At 46.0% G+C, this 21,044-nt stretch overlaps 1 long non-coding RNA gene across 1 annotated transcript; it reads right to left on the bottom strand.

The window, feature by feature from the left end:
• Nucleotides 1-10,679: 10,679 nt before the first annotated feature.
• On the bottom strand, nt 10,680-18,905 carry LOC121143940. The gene is made up of 3 exons (XR_005881268.1): nt 18,846-18,905; nt 15,878-16,129; nt 10,680-12,408 (listed from the first exon to the last, which is right to left on the bottom strand). It is a non-coding gene; the product is annotated as an uncharacterized LOC121143940 (long non-coding RNA).
• Nucleotides 18,906-21,044: the final 2,139 nt, after the last annotated feature.

Below are 21,044 nucleotides of genomic sequence, written 5' to 3'. Positions count from 1 at the left end.
CTTCCTTCCCTGGCCTTCCTCGCTATCCCGAGTCGGAGATGGCTCCTCCAGCAACTGCCGTGTGCACGTGTGCGCGCGAGCAGAGTGAGGCCTCAGAGAACGCTAACGGTGAAACTTCCCAGGTGGGAGCGGGGCAGCCCCATCGATGGAGACTCTGAACCCTGTGAGCCGTTCCCTAGCGGACGCATTGTAGACGGCAGCAGAGCTGGGTCCTGCTGTGGCACTTTGAGGCCTTCAGTATTTGGTGGACCATGCGGTGTTGCTGAGTCTGGTTTGGTGGTCATCTACCCACTCTGCCAAAATGCTTCTCCAACAAAATGGGGCACTGCAGAGGGCGGGTCCCCAGTGAAGACCCATCTGACTCCAGAAGCGAGGGGCTACAGGATGGTGGCCAGTCCAACAGCTGTAGTGGCACCTGCAGTAGCTGGGTGCTCTTGCCCAGCCTTTCCCAATTTGTCCTTGGTAGCCTCTTCCAAAGCTGCTTACAGTGTCTCCTATCTGAGGACATTCTTAGCTTTGGGATGGTGGAAGCTAGTGATCTCCTAATAATACATTTAAGATTAAACAATAACAACAACAAAACATTTTAAGATGTATTAAAGTTGTAATTATTTTGCCAGCATGTCTGTATGTGCATCGTATTCATTCATGCCTGGTGCTCTTGGGAGTCAGAAGAGGCTTTGGATGTCCAGGAACTGGCCTTAGGGATGGTGGTGAGCCACCATGTGGATGCTGAGAACCAGCCCTATTCCTCTGCAACAGCGACCAGTGCTGGTGCATCATTTCTCCAACACCAGCTTTAAGATTTTGACTTCTCCACAAGCATGTGAGGTCAGACACAGAGGTGGGAAATGAACGGCTTTCTAAGACTGAAAATAGCCCAAGATAATTTGACTCTGGTCTACATTTTAACACCATCTATAATCTTGAAGTTTAGTCATTTGGCCTTATGGAATCTTCTATCACAGATACAGCTTCCTCCCTCCCTTCAGTGCCCTTTCTTTTTTCTTTCCCTTCCTTCCTCCTCCCCTTTCCTTCCTTTCTTCTGGGAACTTGAGTTCATAAAGGTAAAGTATGCATTTACAGACATTCCCCTTATGTTACCAATGTCCAGTATCCTTTAATTGTTAGGAGGCTCTGCTGGAGTGCTGAGTTAGCGAGTCTGAATATCATTTAACACAATTAGCAAGCACAAACAACAGGGTGTGGTGGTGCACGCCTTTCATGAGCACCTGGGAGGCAGAGCCAGGCAGATCTCTGTGAGTTCGAGGCCAGCCTGGTCTACAAAGTGAGTTCCAGGACAGCCTCCAAAGCTACAGAGAAACCCTCTCTCGAAAAACCAAAAACAAACAAACAAACAAAAAAAAATAGGCTCAGACCCCAAGGGGAGAGAGACTACAGCCACCAAGGAAATCTATCCCAGGTTTTGGTACCAAATGTGAGTGGGAGTGCCCAGTTTCAGCACTAAAATGTGAGTGTGAGTGTTACAGCTCTTGAGCTGCAAAGGTGTCCTGACTTAAAGGGGAACAGGCTGCCGAGAACAGCTCTGGAGGCTGTAGCTGCAACAGGACAGACAGCTCAGCCCTGCAGAGAAAGGTATCCTGAGTTCTCAGGAAGCCAGGCCACCTAGGACAGCTCTGGAAGATCCTGGAGCTCTGTTAGACAGCTCAGTCCTGGACAGAAAGGTGTCCTGACTTATCCAGAAGCCAGGCTACCTGAAGCTGGTCTCCGTGCAGATACTGAGACCAGCATCATTGAGGTGAAATCTTTTGGGAAGTGTTTCCTTAGAGTCAGCACCCAGAAGCTATGTTCCAGAGGTGAACAAAGTTGTAGCTTGTGCTGGCAGTCTAACTTGGTAGTGGTACTTGTTTTGAAGGTATGAAGAGATCATGGAGAGCTGCTGAGGCTTAGCACTGTGTGGCAGTGTGGAGTTCTGGAACAAAGCCTGGGAGAGGCTGTTAGTATTCAGGCATCTGCACTGGCCTGCTTATGTGGTCCTGACAGGATACACCCTCAGCTGCAGCCACTAAGGGCACCACCTGTGCCTATTCACTATGTTCCCTTTTAAAATGACCCTGCACAATTCTCATCCTCCTCTTTCTCTTTCTTTCTTTCCCCCTCTCTGTCTGTCTGTCCCCCCCTCTGCCCCTCTCCCTCTCTGCCCCATTTTTCTCTCTCCTGCCTCACCCGTCCCCTGAGGCTGGTCTCCCCTCTCCCCTTCCAATAATAATAATAATAATAATAATAAAATAATAATAATAATAATGATAAACCCTCTACTTGAATGCTGCGACATGGCATCTTTCTCTGAGTGCTGCTTTTCTTAAATTACAACAGACACTATTGGAGACAGTGCAGTCCAACTGCAGAAAGCGATGACAGCATTTTGGAGACACCAGTACGTGGGACAAGCACCAAGAGCAGCAGCAGTGGGAGTAGACCCAGAAGGAGTCTGGAAGACATGCTGTGTGTGTTACAGAGAGTGGAGCTGGAGAAGTGACCCAAGCCCTTTGAAAGAACCCAGAGATCTGGAATAAACCTCAGATAACCGAACACAGAGTTATTTACCCTAATGGAGTTTGTTTTTGTTTTTGCTTTACTTAGATTGTGACTCTGCCCTGGTTCTTCCCTTTTGAAATAAGAAAGTGTTTAATTTACATTTAACTTGACAGGCGCCCACAGTTGAGATACTGAATAGTAAATGACCTTGGATTCTAAAAGAGACTGGCTATCTTAAAGAGCATGAATTTTTAGGTGTTTGAATTTTTAAGGACTGTGGGACTTTAAGTATTTGGAATATTTTATGTTGTGATGTACTTAATGTGAGATCTTGGGGATAAATAAGAAAGGAAAGGTTGTGGCTTGCTGGTGACATGTTTGTGTGTCAAGGTGACAAGGGGTCATTCATGCTGGTTAGCTTTATGTTAACGTTACAGAAGCTAGAGTCACTGGAGAGAAGGAAACTTCAATTGAAAAAAATGCCTCTAGGACTAGAGAGATGACTTACTTGTTGAAGGCTAGGCTCCTGACCAAAAAATGTAAGAAAAAAATGCCTCTATAAGATCTGGCTACAGGAATGGATGGTAGCGCCTTTAATCCCAGCACTCGAGAGGCAGAGGCAGGCAGATCTCTATGAAAGCCTGCCTGGTTCACAGAGGGAGTTCCAAGACAACCAGAGCTATCTTAGGAACAAAAAAAAACAAAACAAAAAAACATACAACCAAACTAAACAAACAAAGGGATCAGGCTATAGGCAGGCATATAGGGCATTTTCTTAACTGATGACTGATGAGGGAGGGCCCAGCACATTGTGGGTGGTATCACCCCAAGTAGGCAGTCCTGGAATGTATAAGAATGCAGGGTGACCAAGCCATGGTGAGCAAGCCAGTAAACAGCCCCCCTCCATAGTCTCTGCATCAGCTCCTGCCTCCAGGTTCCTGCTCTGTTTGAGTTCCTGTCCTGACTTCCTTTGATGATGAATAGTGATATGGAAGTATATGCCAAATAAACCCTTTTCCTCCCCAACTTGATTTTGGTCGTGGTGTCTCACACAACAGTAGTAACCCTGACTAAGTGACTAGTATAAGCCTATTGTGTTGATAAAAAATAAGATTTAGGGAACAGTGTTAGTTATTATAAAGATTTCTTTTCTGATATACAGTTGTATCTAACAGCTACAGTAATAAAACAGTTATAGAGTCATGGTAATGAGATACAAATCAGGACATCCAATAGCAAGATGGCCCAATGGTAGTGTTTTTTCATCTGAATGATACCAAAAACAGCATCCACTGTTCTCTTTGCATGAATTAAAATTACTCATCTTTAACTGAAACTTTTTTATTATATACAAAATTCAGGTACATAGTTCTATACATTTTTAGTGGTAAATATGTGACTTGAAAATTTCCTAAAATAGTTTTAGGGGTTAGAGGGATGGTTCAGCTGTTAAGTACACTTGTAGCTCTTCAAGAAGACCTGAGTTTGGTTCCCAGAACCCAAGTCAGGTGTCTCACAAGAACCCGTAACTCCAGAGTCAGAGTATCCAACACCCCCTTCTGGCATTCCTGGGCACCTGCACTCATACCTATCCAGACACACATATATGTATGTAAATTAAAAGTAAAATCTTTAAATCAGTTGTTTATAGGTCATTGAAAATACTTTAACATACAAAGATACTTAAATGAGCCCTGACATTATCAAGATACCTTCTGAAGTGCTCTGATAAATATATTTTTATTATTCTCTCACATTTTTATATGTATCTATAATGTGTTTTGGTGATTTCCATCTCCTATCAATCTCTTATCCCACCACCACTGTCTCTGAATGCTTTCTCTTTCCCCACAAGTCTGTTACCTATTTCAGATGTTGTTTAACTTTTTGTATTTCTGTCATTCCCATCCCCAGCCACTGCATTTACTTAGGGTTGCTTACATGAGCATGAGTTTAGAGCCATTTTATTGGAGCATGTGTAACCCAATAGTGTCTACAACTGTGAAGAAAATGATTCTTGCAACAACAATTGATTGCCAGTAGCATCTCATGTCTCATGAGCCCCATCCCAGGAATGTTGGTGGTCCCATCTTGTTCAGGTACACACACCCAATAGCAGGTCACAAGATACGGAGTGTCAAGTGAAGGGAGTGGGACTTCCCAGGACTGCCAGGATATAACGAGAGTCAAGTGAAGAGCTTTTTGCTTTCTTTCTTTATACCTTCATCTTGAGCTGGTGAGTATATCTAACTGTTGCTGCTCTGGTCTTGTGGCTACCATTGGAACCCAGTCTTTTCTGTCTTCCAGTGTAGACAACAGTGGCTCTCTAGAAATCACCCATTCTTTCAGCACCAGATCCAGACACTGAGGCATCCAGGCTCAGGGATGAAGAGGCTACTAGATTCTTAGCCTTTCCAGTATGCAGACAGTGTCACCAAAATGTGGCCCCCTCTCTCTCCTCCCACCCACCCTGTGTGTGTGTGTGTGTGTGTGTGTGTGTGTGTGTGTGTGTGTGTATGTGATGTATGTGTGTTAGGATACTCACACACAGGTCCCAAGCATTCATGTGGAAGTCAGATGACAACTTTTGGAGTTGGTTTTCTCCTTCTGCTATGAGTTACAGGGATCCAAGTTCAATCATCAAATTCGTGTGACAAATGCTTTATACTGAGTCATTTCTCCAGCCCTTTTTTTTTTATCTGCAGTCTTAGAGTCAAAGCCTGTGCTCTGACAGCCCTAACAAGCCAGGCCAGATCAACCACCCTGTGACTCCCTAGAGACCTCCCGTCCTCTCACCCAATGATCAGTCTCCTGGCGCTCACTTCTCACCTGGCCATACCACTCCTGTGGTCTCCATATACCGCATTTTCCTAGATGCTGATGTCCCTAACACCAATGGACACAGGGCCCAAGGATTCCCTGCACATGGAGGTCAGCCCAGGTAACAGCCATCTTTCCTCTAGCCCCGCCCACTGCATCACAGAAAGACAGGGCACCTAAAGTTGTGACTCTCCAAAGAGTGCATTTTCTCCAAACCCAGGGCAACAGTAAGTGTTGGCGGCAGAGGCTGGTGAACTTCACAGTGTATTTATCTTGTAGATAGATCGTGCCAGAGAGAAGAAAACTAAATACTAAAGAACTTTCCCATCACAGTGCAGGATCATTGATCGAGGGACAAGGCCCTAACCCCCAGAAGTGTGAGAGGGAAAAATGAATTGGCAAGACTTTAACCCACCCAGAAGACTGTATGTCACTGTGAGCCTCCAAAGATTGGGCAGTCAAGTCTCAGGACCAGTTACGAGGGCTCATTTTGCACCACAGGCTGTGAAACTCCTCAACACTATGCCAGGCCACAGCAGGGTGTTGGCTGGTATGGGATCTCATCAGGTAGAGTTGGTTGACTTTTTACAGCAACTGGGGAAACCAGGACATCACCCTCTACTTAGAGGCTCAGCTGGCAAGAGCTGGGCCTCTGATACTAAAGGCCCCCCCTCATTGGTCACCATAGAGATATTGCAGAAGAGCTGTAGTGCACATCTGGAGCCAGAGATCCAGGAAAGCGCCTTTATAAAGACATCATATAGGGTATGGCCAAAGAAAAGTCTCGAGGCAATGCCACCAATAGAGACCCAGGGAAAAGGAAGGACAAGGATCTTCTCTAATCAGGTGAATACACAAGAAGAAAAACCTCAAAGCCCTCCAGTACAGAGTCATGAGGACTTATGGAAGGACATACTCATAGGAGATGGCAGTGTGTCACCAAGGAGGAGGCCCAAAGTGGTGCCCCAGTACCCCAAAGTTGAAATTTTTAAAGAACATGGCCTGGAGGGAAGAAAGATACAGCCCCAGAAAAAGCAGCTGCTGCAGGCAACATTACCAATTTACAGATTGGGAAGGAGACATGAAGAGGAAATACAGACAGTAAAGCAGGAGAAGATGAAGAACAAGAGAGTTGCAGAGAGGGGAGCCTGGTTCCAGTTTCTACCAGACAAGTCATTAATGGGGCAAAAGCAGAGGCAGCTGGGCTCACTGTTTTTGGGAGGAATGAATCTGCTGGAGAAGAGAAAGACCCAGTCCTTGGAGATGTCAACCAAAGACCATCATCTGAGGTCAAGTTCCAGAGCGCACAAAAGGAATCTACAACCATGGGATTATGATGACAACAATGAGGAGGCCACAAGAAAACCGTCAAAAAAGGAGAAAAGAAAGCTGAGGATGGAGTGGTGGGATCCCACAGTCTGGGGTGACCCAGTCACACTGGCTAATCGTGAAAAATCTCCTCACAAGACCTGTTCAGAATTCCACAGTGGCCTGAGGAAGTTGAGTTTCCCCATTGGCAGATCGAATTATTGAAACCCTGCTTTTGTGCCTCAAGAACATTAAAGGTCTTCAATAAGCCCCCGAGGCTGTGGTTTCTGGCCAGGGCAATCGTCTGCTGAAATCCAGAGGTCTCCCAGACAGCTCCTATAGGGCATCCTCCCTTTCTCCCTCCTGTCTCTCCTGGCTGGCCTTCCTGAGACTATGCCCATCATCCCTCTAGGGATTTCCTGGGACATCACGCTGGTGAGTCTTCCCCCTATCCTGGTCTTTGCTTGTAACCATTGGCCTCAGATGAGGTCGGCCCACTCCTGAAGTCCCTTCAAAAAGAAAGTCTTTCTGAAAGTTTGTCCTCCAGGGCCTGGTGGGCACCTTTACCTGTAACCATAGGCTCCAGGCTAGAAGATCCTTTGCAGAGTGTGGCACTCTCACCAAAGTTGCCCTAGGAGGTCCTCCTGAGGGGAGGGAGATGTTCCTCAGCAGTTGCCCTTGAAACCTGTTCCTGGTACCCACGGCCCGGCACCAGATCTCTTGAAGCTGTCCCATCTTTGGAGGGTGTCTCTGGAAGACCTTTTTGGAAGCTGTGATCTCCAGTCCTGGATTGGTCCTTTGGTCCAGTGTCTGGAGATCCTTTGAGGGAAAGAATGCCTATTCAGATGATGGGCCTTGAGACACTTTTCAGCATCTTAAGACTCTGTTCCTGTGGAAGAATGCTGTTAGGGATGACCATCTTTGACCCTCTGTCTCTACAAGACAAGGGCCCCTGGATCCCTTCAGAGTCACTGTTCTGACTTCTTGTGAGGGACCAGGATGAGTCTGATTCTCAGACCCTGCTGAAAGCTGTTGTTTTGTTTCAGGTCTTTGGCTCTCAATGTAGCTGGCACCTCTTCCCCTTGCTTTCCTCATTCCTTCTGGGCCTTCTCTCAAATTCTCACTGTGGTTTGTGGTGGATTCCACAGCAAAGGCTGGCCATGAGCTATTAGGAGGCACCAGGGAATGCTAAGGGCAAAATGGCCATTTTTAGTGTAGGGACAAAGCCAGGCCCTTCGGATAAACCCCCAGATTGACCTCAATGTGCAGATTAGAGAGTCCGGCCTGCTTGGTCACTCTGAGGTCTTTGGGATTGGGACAGAGTCTAATGCCTGTGAGTCTCCAGACCAAGTACACTGGCTGCTGAGACTTGGTGGCCTACTCCATGTGGTGAAGGCTTACAGGCAAGGCACCCTCAGCAAGGGGGAGGCAGCATAAGGTCACATGGTACCACAGCAGCCTGTGAGCTCTGTTGGGATTTTTTTTGGGGGGCAACCCCATTGATCACTTCAAGCTCAGTGTGGTGCAGAAGTCAGAGGTTATCACTCACACATCGGGCTAGAAGTGTGACTTAGATTGCTAGTGTGTCCAGAGTTACTCCACCCAGTGCCACAGTGTGGAGGTGAAGCCTAGGTTCCCAAGAAGACACCCATAGTGATGGGCATTGTGGGGGCATGTCACAGAGACAACAGTTGCAGGGTTGCTTGAGGACTGAGAAGCCCCCTTGGGGCAGATGAACTGGGAGCCACACAAACAATTGGTGTCAAAGAGGTCATGGCTGAGGAATGGCTGTAGACAACACAGCTTGTTCTAGAAGGAAAAAATTAAATACCCATGAGTGGCAATCAATGTAGTTCTTTTCAACAACCCAAGTGGTTCAACTCCTCAGGCCTGACCTCAGATGATGGTCTTTGGTTGGCAGCTCCAAGGCCTGGGTCTTTCTCTTGTCCAGCAGACTCATTCCTCCCAAAACAGTGAGTCCAGCTGCCTCTGCTTTTACCGTGAGAATGACTCGTCTGGCAAGAACTGGACATACTGCTAAAGAGGCCAGAAGAGGGCGATGGGATCCCTGGGACCAGAGTTGGTTGTGAATTACCGTGTGGTGTTGGGAATCCAACCCAGGTCCTTTGGAAGAACAGTCAGTGCTCTTAACTTCTGAGCCATCTCAGCCCTTTATTAACTCTTGCACGAAGAGGCAATAGTATGCACTGGTCTGTTCTTTTTGTTTGTTTTGAGACAGGGTTTCTCTGTGTAGCTTTGGAGCCTGTCCTGAACTCGCTTTATAGACCATGATGGTCTTGAACTCACAGGGATCTGTCTGCCTCTTCCTCCTGGGTGCTGGGATTGAAGGCACATCCTACCACTGCCCAGTCCAGAGATAACTTAATAGTGCCTTCCTCTGCAGGATCTGTGTAGAAAATCGGGTAGGGACAATCCATAATATGTTACATTAGTTTGATCTAATGAAGAGGTGGAATTATCAGTTTATATTACAGAAAGTACAGGTTTCTGTACTCTTGAATCTATATAGTAGTTAGGGAAGATGAGGTTCCTTAAGTTTAGTAGTGAGATGCTTAAACAGATCACATGAGGTTAAGCCTCAGGACAGAAGACATAAATAATTCACATCAATTGTACAAACATTGAGCTGACAGAAGTGTAAGTTTGTCTTATTCCAAGAAGCACCTAATTCTCCCAGTTCAACAGCACAATTATCCTGTAAGCATTTTAGCTGAGGAAGCCTTATTGGCTTTTAATTGTCTCATCCATACCTGCTAATCAATGGTAGACAAAAGTTTTGTTTGAGATAGGGTCTCTGTCTTAGTCTGTTGCTGTGAAAAAAACACGATGACAAGTGCAACTCTTATAAAGGAAAACATTTAATTGGGTCTTGCTTACTGCTTCAGAGGTGTAGTCCATTGTCATCATGGTGGATAGCAGGGCAGCACACAGGCTGACAAAGTGCTGGAGAAGTAGCTGAGAGTGCTACATCTGGATCCTTAGGCAGCAGGAAGAGAGAGGCACTGGGTCTGGCTTGAGCTTTTGAAACCTTAAAGCCCACCTCCAGTGACACACTTCCTTGAGGCAATAAGGCCATACCTATTCCAACAAGGTCACATCTCCTAATCTCTCTCAAGTAGTGCTACTCCCTGATGATAAGGAATTCAAATATATGAACCTAAGGGTAGCATTCTTATTTAAACTGCCATAGTCTCTCTATGAAGCCCTGGCTGGCCTGGCATTCACTATTTAGACCAGGCTGACCTCAAACTCAAAGAGATCCACTGATTCTGCCTCCCAAGTGCTGAGATTAAAGCTGAGTGCCACCATTTCCAGCATTTTATTTTTAATTTAAAATTCATGTGGCTTCAAAGTTTGGTTCTGGTCCAGACAGTGGTAACACTGTTAAAAGAAGGTAGGGACTGGGTTGATGAGATGGCTCAGCAGGTAAAGCCTAAAGACCTGAGTTCAATTCCAGGTCCCACACAGTAGAAGAAGAAAACTGAGTCCTGGAAGTTTTCCTCTGACCACACATATTCACAGACATGCATAAATAGATGTAATAAAAAATATTTTTGAAAGAAGGTGAGGATAATTAAGATTGCAGGCTGAGGAGGGGCATCTGTTGCTTCCTATTCGTTGTCATCTTTGTCACAGAAGCAGCTAGCAGAGCTGCAGCTACCTGCTTTTCCCAAGGAGTTGGCTCCTGGCATCTGTCTGGTTTTACATGTGTAGCCTCTGCTATTCATGGGCCAGGTCAGGGAAGGGCGAGGCTGCATCCTGAGAGCTCTCCAATCAAATGGCTAGATAGCTGGCTGTCAGTCACAGGCGTCAGAATGAAAAATGATCAGAAAGTACTGAGGGAAATTTTTAGCAGTAAGATAGGAAAAACGTATTTTCTCACATGAAGCCTTGTTTGGCCAAAAAAGAAACCGAGAGAAGAAAATGGAAGAAAGGAAAAGAAAAGTTACCACTTTTCAGAGTCTATCTCAGGTGGGTGATCTCCGGTTCCCCCATGTCTCCCCCAAAGAATTGGAATAAGCACATGGAGATTACAATGTAGCCAAAGCACTTTATTCAAACTTTATTCAAAGCAAAGTGAGTGGCAGTACTGATCAGAAAGGAATACACTGTCATGATTAATATGGGGGTAGGGAGAGCTGGAGAGATGGCTCAGAGTTAAGAGCACCTGCTGTTCTTCCAGAGGACCTGAGTTCAGTTCCCAATACCCATGCCAGGGGGCCTTCAATGCCTGGAACTGCAGCTCCAGGGGCTCCCGCACCTCTTTTTGGCCTCTTTGGGTCCTGCACATATGTGACATGATCACACACATACAGAAAAATAATCTTTGAAGAAAAAGGTCTCAGGCTGCCCGAGTTGAATGAATGAAATGCTCAAAAAACTCAGATTATTGTTTGTGGCTTCCTTTATGGGGTTCCAGGAAGTCTGGTTTCTGTGATGGCTGTTCCTGGTTGTCAACTTCACTATGCCTGGAATGAACTATAATCTAGAAATGGAGGGTAGGGCTGGAGAGATGGCTCAGCCGTTAAAGGCTATGCTCACAACCAAAAACAGAAATGGAAGGCACACTTGGGGTCTGGACCTTAAGGCAAGAAGACACATGCCTTTGATTGGGATCTTGAGGCTGTAAGGCACACCTTTAATCTGGGCCACACCCTCTTCTGGGAGGACAATGGAAGAAGAAAGGGTGTGTTCATTCTGCCTGCCCTCATCTTGTCAGCACATCCTTTCCTTGTCTGGCACTGCAGCCTACTCTTCAGGATTCCAGCAGATACAGGAGAACAGCTGAGGCACCCAGCCTTGTGGGACTAAGCAAGTACTAGATGCTTGGACTCTCCATTCACAGCTAGCCATGTTGGACTGCAGCCTGCAAATTATTCCAATAAACCTCCCCCCCCCCACACACACAGATCGTTCTGTGACTCTAGAGAACACTGACTAATACAGTTGCTAAAGGGGCATTGTAGCAGGTTTTATTTTGGTTGAAATATTAAGTTACATGACTTATACATGCATGAAAATTATGCATAGGGATATCATCATGGATAAGGGACTCTCCAAAACTATTCACTTAGAGGACACAATTTGCCTTATTATGCATCCACCTGAAACCAGTCTAGGCCAGGTCAGCCCATTTTGCACAGTTCCCAGTTGTCTATAAGATACTAAGAGGAAAAATCAATTGCTCAGTTTAGTGCAATTCTAAGCACAGTTAGTGTTGGTCATGGTTCCTGTATTGCTAACAGGTTGATAGGCATTTTTGGGGGGGGGGGGGAGGGAGAGGTATAAAAACTATAGCACTAGGCAAGTGCAGTCCCAGGTTGAAAACTATAGCATTAGTCAAATGCAGTTCCAAGTTGCTAAAACAATTATTATGTTCAAAAGGCTAAGTAGACCAAAACCTCAGGTGGGCTGAGGAACTCATGACAGGAAAGTTGACTTGAGGTTAGGGTCCAGGAAGCTTCTGACAAAAGGTCAATATACTAACATCCTTTGGTATTTACTACTTTGAGACGAAGGAGATCAGACCTGTACATGGAATCTTCCATCCCCAAAGTTGCCTTTTCTGACCCCTAAGACTCTCAAGCTGACTGTGCCATGGCACACAGTATCCACTCTGTGCAGAGACCACTGCCCTTCACTGTTCAGATGAGATGGCCATCTGCTCTGTGCGGGCTGGTCTCTTTATTTCCATGTTGCCTTCATCAGTCCTGAAGTAACAGTGCTGGCTTGCCTGCCTCATCTCCACATAGAGTGGCCCTAGAATTAAATTTGAAATAGACATTTTGACAGTATACAAGGTCTTTGAGAATTTGATAAAAGGATATTATGAACAATTTCACCATCAAGTTTTAGGTAATCTTTTTTGGAAATCCTATAAAAGGGTTGGTCTTGTTAGCCTGAGTTTCTAGAACATATATTTGAATGTCAGGCTCATCAATTTCAGGAGGAAACTAGCTCCAGGTTAACATTTCAACTAGTTGCCATTTTAGATAGACTAGTCTTTTTTTTTTTTTTTTTTTTTTGGTTTTACGAGACAGGGTTTCTCTGTTTTGGAGGCTGTCGGTCCAGCCTGGCCTTGAACTCACAGAGATCCGCCTGCCTCTGCCTCCCGAGTGCTGGGATTAAAGGCGTGTGCCACCAACGCCCGGCTTAGATAGACTAGTCTTAACCCATGAGCCACAGTCTTAGCCATCTTTCCAGCCCCAAGGCTCCATATTTTTGTTTATTTTGAGACAGGGTCTCACTATGTAGCTTTGGCTGTCCTGGAACTAGCTTTGTAGACCAAGTGGCCTCAAACTCACAGAGTTCCACCTGTCTCTGCCTCCCGAGTGCTGGGAATAAAGGAGTGTGCCACCACCTCCATGAGGCCAAGACTCCATATTTTCATGGTTACATTAATTACACCAGAAATCTACTTGACACTCATGTTCTTTTGTCTCAGTTGGTTTAACCCCAATGACTGAACTGAACCCAGAAAGCCTTTCTTGTCACAGAAGACAGCCTGATAGCTTAGAGCATGTCATTCAAATGGCCTGACATCTCAAAACTAGTTCTACAGAATGGAATGCCTCAGAGCACTCAGAGATGATGCTGACCATCAGATGGCACCAGAACAGCTCAAAAGGAACCCAAAGGACACGAGGTACAAAACCAATGAGAGAGAAACTTATATGGGGGACATGTTCTTGATTCTAAAACATCTTCAAATGCTCTTCTCCATTCTGCTTCACCAGAGAAAGGAAAACAGATGGTGCTAACCCAAGTGGAAACCTATGAGAACATCCTGCCAAAGACATGATTCTAACAGCTTCCAGGAGTCCTTTAAGCTTTTCCTGTACCTTTGGAGTCAGCAAGCTAGGAATAGCTGACACCCAAAATGTGTCTCTTTCTCTAGGCTTAGTTCCACACAGTTGTCATCAGTGTTATTTTGTCTTATTTATTTATTATTATTATTATAGGGGACAAATATGAGAATACAGGAGTGCCAGGTGGTGATGGCACATGCCTATAATGCCAGCAGTTGGGAGGCAGAGGCAGGAGGCTCTCTGTGAGTTTGAGACCAGCCTGGTCTACAGAGTGAGTTCCAGGAGAGAGAGAGAGAGAGGGAGAGGAGAGAGAGAATGAGTAACAAGAGCAAAGAGTTCATAACACACATGACACACATGTGAAGGTCAAAGAACAACTTTCAAGTGTTTGTTTTTGCCTACCTCTGAGAGTTCTTGAGAACTAAGTCAGGTTTTCAGGCTTACATGACAAGCACTTTTATACTCAGGGCTAGCTGGTCCTTCCAGTAGAAGTCTTAGAGTCACAAGCTCTGAGCTGGTAGCCCTACAGTCAGAGAACTCCCTCCCTCTCACCCAATGATCAGTCTTCTGGCACTCACTTCTCCCTGGCCAAACTACCCATATGTTCTTTATACACCATATCTTTCTAGACACAGGTGTCCCTAACACCAAAAGACACGGGGCCCAGGCTTCCCTGCACATGGAGGTCAGTCCAGGTCACAGCCATCTTTCCTTTAGCCCCGCCCACTACATCATAGACAGGTAAGGGCAGCTAAAGTTGTGACTCTCCGGAGAGTTCATTTTCTCCAAACCCAGGGCAACAGTAAGTGTTGGCGGCAGAGGCTGGTGAACTTTGCAGTGTATTTATCTTGTAGACAGATCGTGCCAGGGATATCTTGTAGAGAGTTAGTGTGGGATTGATCAGTGACAGAGCCCTAGTCCCCAGCAGTATGAGAAGGAAAATGAATAGCCAAGAGCTTGGCTCACACAGAAGACCAGATACCACGGAGAGCACCCGAGTACTGAGCAGCCCTGCATATTGGCCAAGCACTAGGGCACATCTTGCTGCTCAGGAAGTAAAAAACACCTGGAGCTCCCAATCCAAGAATATTAGTTTGGGTGCTCTGTGGGCTAGCCAAGCAAAGTCACTTCCCCTATTCCAGAAACCAAAGAGAGGAGAACAGTACCCATTATATGCAAGCTCTGCTGCTGAGTGCTGGGACCCTGCCCTTGAGGGGGCTTCCTCATCACTCATCGCAGGGATGTTACAAAGTGGCTTTGCTAAACATCCAAAGTTAGGGACCAGAAGAGGATCCCTTACAAATCCAAAGGAGGCATGGACAGAGAAAGACCTTGAGGCAACAACACCAATAGAGATGCAGGGGAAAGGGATGATGCTGGCCTTCCCTCATCAGGTGAATGACCGAGGAGAAAAACCTCAAAGCCCACAAGGTCAGGGCCATAAGGACTTATGGAAGGACATAATCATGAGATACGGCATTGTATCACCTAGGAGAGGCCTACAAATAGTGTCTCAATACCCCAAACTAACTGATAATTTTGAAGGCCATGTCCTGGAGGGAAGAAAGATACACCTGAAATCAAGGTCACCAGTGCAGGAAATGCTGTACACATACAGTTTGGAGGGGAGCCAGGAGGAAGAGGTACAGATGTCAAAGAAGGAGAAAGCTAAGGATAAGAGAGCTAAGGAAAGGGAGGCTCAGTACCAGTTCTCCAGAGAAAAGGCATTCCTCCAGAGAAAACTGAGGGAGCTTGGCCTAGTGCCTGGGGAAGGAACAAGTCTGCTGGACAAGAGAAGGGCCCAGGCCTTGGAGCTGCCAACCAAAGACCATCATCTGAGGTCAGGCCCGGGAGTACACAGAGGAAAAGTACTTGCTCAAGATGACAACAATAAGGAGGCCACAAGAAAACAGTCAAAAAAAAAGGAGAAAAGAAAGCTGAGGATGGAGTGGTGGGATCCCACAGTCTGGGGTGACCCAGTCACACTGGTTAATCGTGAAAAATCTCACAAGACCTGTTCAGAATTCCACGGTGACCTGAGGAAGCCGAGCTTTCCCATAGGCAGACTGAGTTATAAAAACACTACTTTTGTGCCTTAAGAACATTAAAGGTCTTCAATAAGCCCCCGAGGCTGTGGTTTCTGGCCAGGGCAATCGTCTGCTGAAATCCAGAGGTCTCCCAGACAGCTCCTATAGGGCATCCTCCCTTTCTCCCTCCTGTCTCTCCTGGCTGGCCTTCCTGAGACTATGCCCATCATCCCTCTAGGGATTTCCTGGGACATCACGCTGGTGAGTCTTCCCCCTATCCTGGTCTTTGCTTGTAACCATTGGCCTCAGATGAGGTCGGCCCACTCCTGAAGTCCCTTCAAAAAGAAAGTCTTTCTGAAAGTTTGTCCTCCAGGGCCTGGTGGGCACCTTTACCTGTAACCATAGGCTCCAGGCTAGAAGATCCTTTGCAGAGTGTGGCACTCTCACCAAAGTTGCCCTAGGAGGTCCTCCTGAGGGGAGGGAGATGTTCCTCAGCAGTTGCCCTTGAAACCTGTTCCTGGTACCCACGGCCCGGCACCAGATCTCTTGAAGCTGTCCCATCTTTGGAGGGTGTCTCTGGAAGACCTTTTTGGAAGCTGTGATCTCCAGTCCTGGATTGGTCCTTTGGTCCAGTGTCTGGAGATCCTTTGAGGGAAAGAATGCCTATTCAGATGATGGGCCTTGAGACACTTGTCAGCATCTTTTTTTTTGTTTTTTTGTTTTTGTTTGTTTTTTTGTTTTTTTTTTTTTTGTTTTACGAGACAGGGTTTCTCTGTATTGTTTTGGAGGCTGTCGGTCCATCCCGGCCTCGAACTCACAGAGATCTGCCTACCTCTGCCTCCCGAGTGCTGGGATTAAAGGCATGCGCCACCACCACCTGGCTCACTTGTCAGCATCTTAAGACTCTGTTCCTGTGGAAGAATGCTGTTAGGGATGACCATCTTTGACCCTCTGTCTCTACAAGACAAGGGCCCCTGGATCCCTTCAGAGTCACTGTTCTGACTTCTTGTGAGGGACCAGGATGAGTCTGATTCTCAGACCCTGCTGAAAGCTGTTGTTTTGTTTCAGGTCTTTGGCTCTCAATGTAGCTCTTTCCCTTGCTTTCCTCATTCCTTCTGGGCCCTCTCTCAAATTCCTGGTTGTGGACTGTGGTGGATGTCTCAGGAAAGGCTGTAGCACAGTTAGGGTAGGGCAGCATACTGAAGATGGAGAATTCTCAGTTGTTTAAAGTGTCCATCTCTATGAGCAGACTAGAGAGTCAGGCTTGCTGGGCCACTCCAAGACCTTAGGAAATGGGACTGACACTGTGGTGCTGGTGAGTGTCCAGATCAAGGGCTCTGACTACTGAGGCTTGGTTACTTCTGCATTTGGAGGAGGCCAGTGCTTTGATGCCACCCAGGAGTGGATGGGCACACCAGGGATGCTGTAGTGGGCACTGTCCTGGGCCACCTCAAGCTGAAGAAGCTCCCTCTCCTGGCTTTTAGCCTGAAGTGATAGGGAACTTCACAAACCCATGGTGTTGCGGGGAGCTAAGACCAGTGCCCATATACAGCTGGGCAAGAACCGCGTCTTAGGCAGAGGTAGTCATGGGTCAGTTGCATCCAGCCACAACCATTGATCACGTGAGGCCAGGACTCCAACAGCTGTGGTGATGCAGGCAGCTCATGCAGGGGATGGATGAAATGCTGTGACAGTGGCAGGGCAGCCACTCTCAGTGAGGGGCATAGCAAGGAAGGAACGTGGACGCTGCTTGTTCCCGAAGGAAATTTGAAAATGCCAGGGCATGGTCGTCGGATGATTCTTCTAAACAACTCAAGTAGGTCGACTCCTAAGTGTCTTCCCTGCCAGCTCTTCCTCACTTTGCTTTGGGGAGTCTCTTGGGAGGCTGCTTCCCCTGGGGTGGGGGTGGGGGCTGACCCCTGTTAGTTACTTTCCATGGCTTCCTTTGAAAAATACACTGAATTCTGCATGCATATTTTTGTGTGCAATCATTGATGGGCTATTTTTCATATTATTAGTTGGATATAGGTCTATATGTTACATGCACACACACACACACACACAATGTATGTTTTGCCTACATGTATGTCAGTTCTATGTGTATTCCTTGGTCCCATGAAGGCTAGAAGAGGTCCTAGCCTTCCTAGATTTCCTGAACTGTAGTTATAGACTGCAGTGAGTGCCATGTGGGTGGTGCGAATCTAACACAGGTCCTCTGGCAGAGCAGCTTTTAACCACCCAGAGTCTTTCCAGTCTTAGTCTTATTTATACTAACACAATATCTTATTTTGTGTTTTTAGGGATAATAGATCAGACACGCTGATTCCATGGCAAAACCCAGGCATGGAGGCTTGATGACATAGTTTTTTGTATGGATTTGACCAGAGGTTTTCTGATGAAATCTGCTTATTTCCCACACCTGAAATTTGGAGCCTTTCAGAATTTATTTTTAATAAATCATTTGTTTGACAGTATAAGTGTACCGGTTTGTTTTCTGGTATCAGTTCCTTAGTGTTTAAAGGATAATTTTTCCTGTTAATTCTCTTTAAAACGGATTATTTTCTGTTGCTCATTTTTATCCCTCAATCAATTCCTTTCTTATGATAGGACCCTATGAAGCCTAGTCTGGCCTTGAATGGGACATATATCTAAGTAACTGTGGATGATTTTGGCCTCCTGATCCTCCTGCCCCCATCTACCAAGTGCTAAGACCCTGAGGCGTGCCACCTTGCCCACTTCCTCTGATTCTGGGGATGGACCCTGGGTTTCTTGCATGGTATGCTCACACTCTTTCCATTAAACCACATGCCCAGTTACCTGTCCAGCAATTCTTTACTTTTTGCATTTACACAGACACTGGTGAAGAGCCTAGTTCCTGGCATCCCAGATAAGCCACTTTTAACTACCTGTTCTCAGCAAACCAAAAGACACAGTGAAGTGAATATAAAGAAAAAAAAATTTTTCAAGTGTCAGTACTGCGGAGACAGGGCCACAACTCCATCTGTCACCCTCCCTCAGCAGCCTGGGACTCCCCTAAACCAGTGGTTCTCAACTTTCCTAATGCTGTGACCCTTTAATACAGTTCCAACCATAAAATGGTCTTCATTGGTACTTCATAACTGTAATTTTGCTACTGTTATGAGTTGTGAATATTTTTGGAGACAGAAATTTGCCAAAGGAGTATGACCTACAGGTTGAGAACCATTGTCCTAGATTTTAGGGACCCAGAGACTTGTGGATTGGTGCTGAATTTCACAATTAGACAGCATTGTGAGGCAGAGTTTGAAAGTTTTTAAAGATACATATATTTTAAAGATTTATTTATCTAACGTGTACATTTGTATGTGCACAATATACATACCTGGTGCCTGAGGAGGTCAGAAGACCTTGGATCCCCTGGAACTGGAGTTACAGCTGGTTGTGAGTTTCCACGTGGGTGCTGAGAGTCAATGCTGAGTCCTCTGCAAGAGCAGTAAGTGTACTCTTAACCTCTGAGCCATTTCTCCATTCCCCCACTAAAAGAAAATTTAATATAGGCTTCTTCTTTTCCCTACACTTCTAAGTGTCCCTCTCTTAACCCTCAAGCTCCAAGCAAGTGAAGTCCTGAGAATGTGTGCTACTGATGTGTGAATGACCATACCAAGTCCCATGGGAAAGAGCCACATCCCATCCCCTGCCATGAGGCTTAGAGGTTTGGCAAAGGCTTTTGCTGGTCTGGTGTGGATGCTGATAGTGTGTACAGAAAATGTCTTTTCTCCTCTCAATTATGGCCTGAAGACTGCTCACCCAGAGACTCTCAGCTCCAGCACCATGTGTGTCTGCATGCTACCCATGTCCCACCACGATGATAATGGACTAAACCTCCAAAAACGTAATTAACCCCAATAAGAGTTGCTGCTTGCTCTGATCAAGGAGTCTCTTCACAGCAACAGAAACCCTAATATAGAAGTTGGTACCAGGGACTGGGGTATTGCTGTGAAAGGCCTGACTATGCTTTTGTTTGGAGGAATTTGGGACTTTGGGAGTTTCGGTTAGGAAAGCAGTGGAATGCTTTAAGTGTTACTTAACGGGCCATATCAGTAGGAGCATGAAGATGGTGGTGTTACGAGTGATTTGATTCGTGGGGGGATGGCTCAAGAGGTTTCAGAGAAGAATTTTAGTATGTTGCCTAGAAATCACTCTTGTGATATTTTGGTGAAGAATATGACTGCTTTTTGCCCTTGTCCAAAAAGTTTGTCTGAAGCTAAAGTGAAGAGTTTTGGATGTATTCTCTTATCAAAGGAAATCTTAAAACAGCCATGTAGACTCTGTTGTGTGGTTACTAATGTTAACTCTAATGAAGTTTTGTAATGAAAGGGAGCAAGCTGAGTAAGGAAAATATTTGAGGAGAAAAGAAAAGTGGAACGGAGCCAAGTCCTACATTCAAGGAGATAAATAGATTAAGAAATGGATGGGGTGTGAGGGGGTGGTGGCTTGAAGAGGTGGCTTAGTGGTTAGGAGCACTTGACTGTTCTTTCAGAGGTCCTGAGTTCAACTCCCAGCAACCATATTGTGGCTCACAAACATCTGTAGTGGGATCAGATTGCTTCTGGTGTGCATGAAGACAGAGCACTCATATATATAACATACAAGAATAAATAAATCTTTTAAAGGAAAAAAGGGACTGGTGACCTCAGCAAGATCCCATCCAGTTAAATTTCCAACTTGTGAAAAGGAATTAAAGAAAAGTTTAGGGCCAGGCATGGTGGTACAGGCCTTTAATCCCAGCACTTGGAAGGCAGAGAGACTGGTAGATCTCTCAGTTAGAGGCCAGTCTGGTCTACAGAGAAAGTTCCAGAACAGCCAAGCTTAGGCAGTGAAGGAAACTACTAAAAACAGAAAGTTGGTGAAGATGTAACTGAACAAGGGGCCACGTTCCAGTCCCAGTAAGCAGCAGAACTTGGCAGCTTTGGCCACTTGGTTCTAAAGTTAAGGATAGAAGAAAGCATTGTCAGACTTTCTTTGCACTACCAGCTCCCAAATAATGACACAGAGACTTTTAATTATGAAAGCCTGGCCTTAGCATAGGCTTGTTCCACTAGCTTTTCTAACTTAAATTAACCTGTTTCTATTAATTACACTCTACCACTGTAGCTTTTAACTTCTCCTCTGCCAAGTCCTCCAGCAGTCAGGGCTGTGGGAAGGACCAGTCCAGCCAGTCACTTCCCGAGTCTGAGGAGGATGGTGAGTGTTGAAGGCCCAGACCCCCCTCCTAGTCACCAGAGAGAACCACACTGAGTCATGGAGAGCTGTCAAAGCAGAGTCTCGCTTTATTGTAGCAGGCATGTGCTTATATAGAGTTGAGAAAGTGGGTGGGGACCTCAGGATGGGGTGAGGTATAAGGGCCAATAATATTCCACCACATTAGCAGTAGCTGGGCAGAGGCAGTTTTGCTGAGTCACTCGTATGCAGAAGTGATGTTCAGAGACAAGTCTCCAAACTCTAGCTAGGCTCAGGAAACTCCACTAGGCCTTGTGTCTGGGCCTTTTTAGGCCCAACACTCTTCCATTCTGTACTTCTG

Source organism: Mesocricetus auratus, unplaced genomic scaffold (assembly GCF_017639785.1).
Source record: "Mesocricetus auratus isolate SY011 unplaced genomic scaffold, BCM_Maur_2.0 Super-Scaffold_100014, whole genome shotgun sequence".
Classification (NCBI taxonomy): Eukaryota; Metazoa; Chordata; class Mammalia; order Rodentia; family Cricetidae; genus Mesocricetus; species Mesocricetus auratus.
Note: the sequence above shows the minus strand (reverse complement) of the source record. Positions and strands in the feature narration are given on the sequence as shown.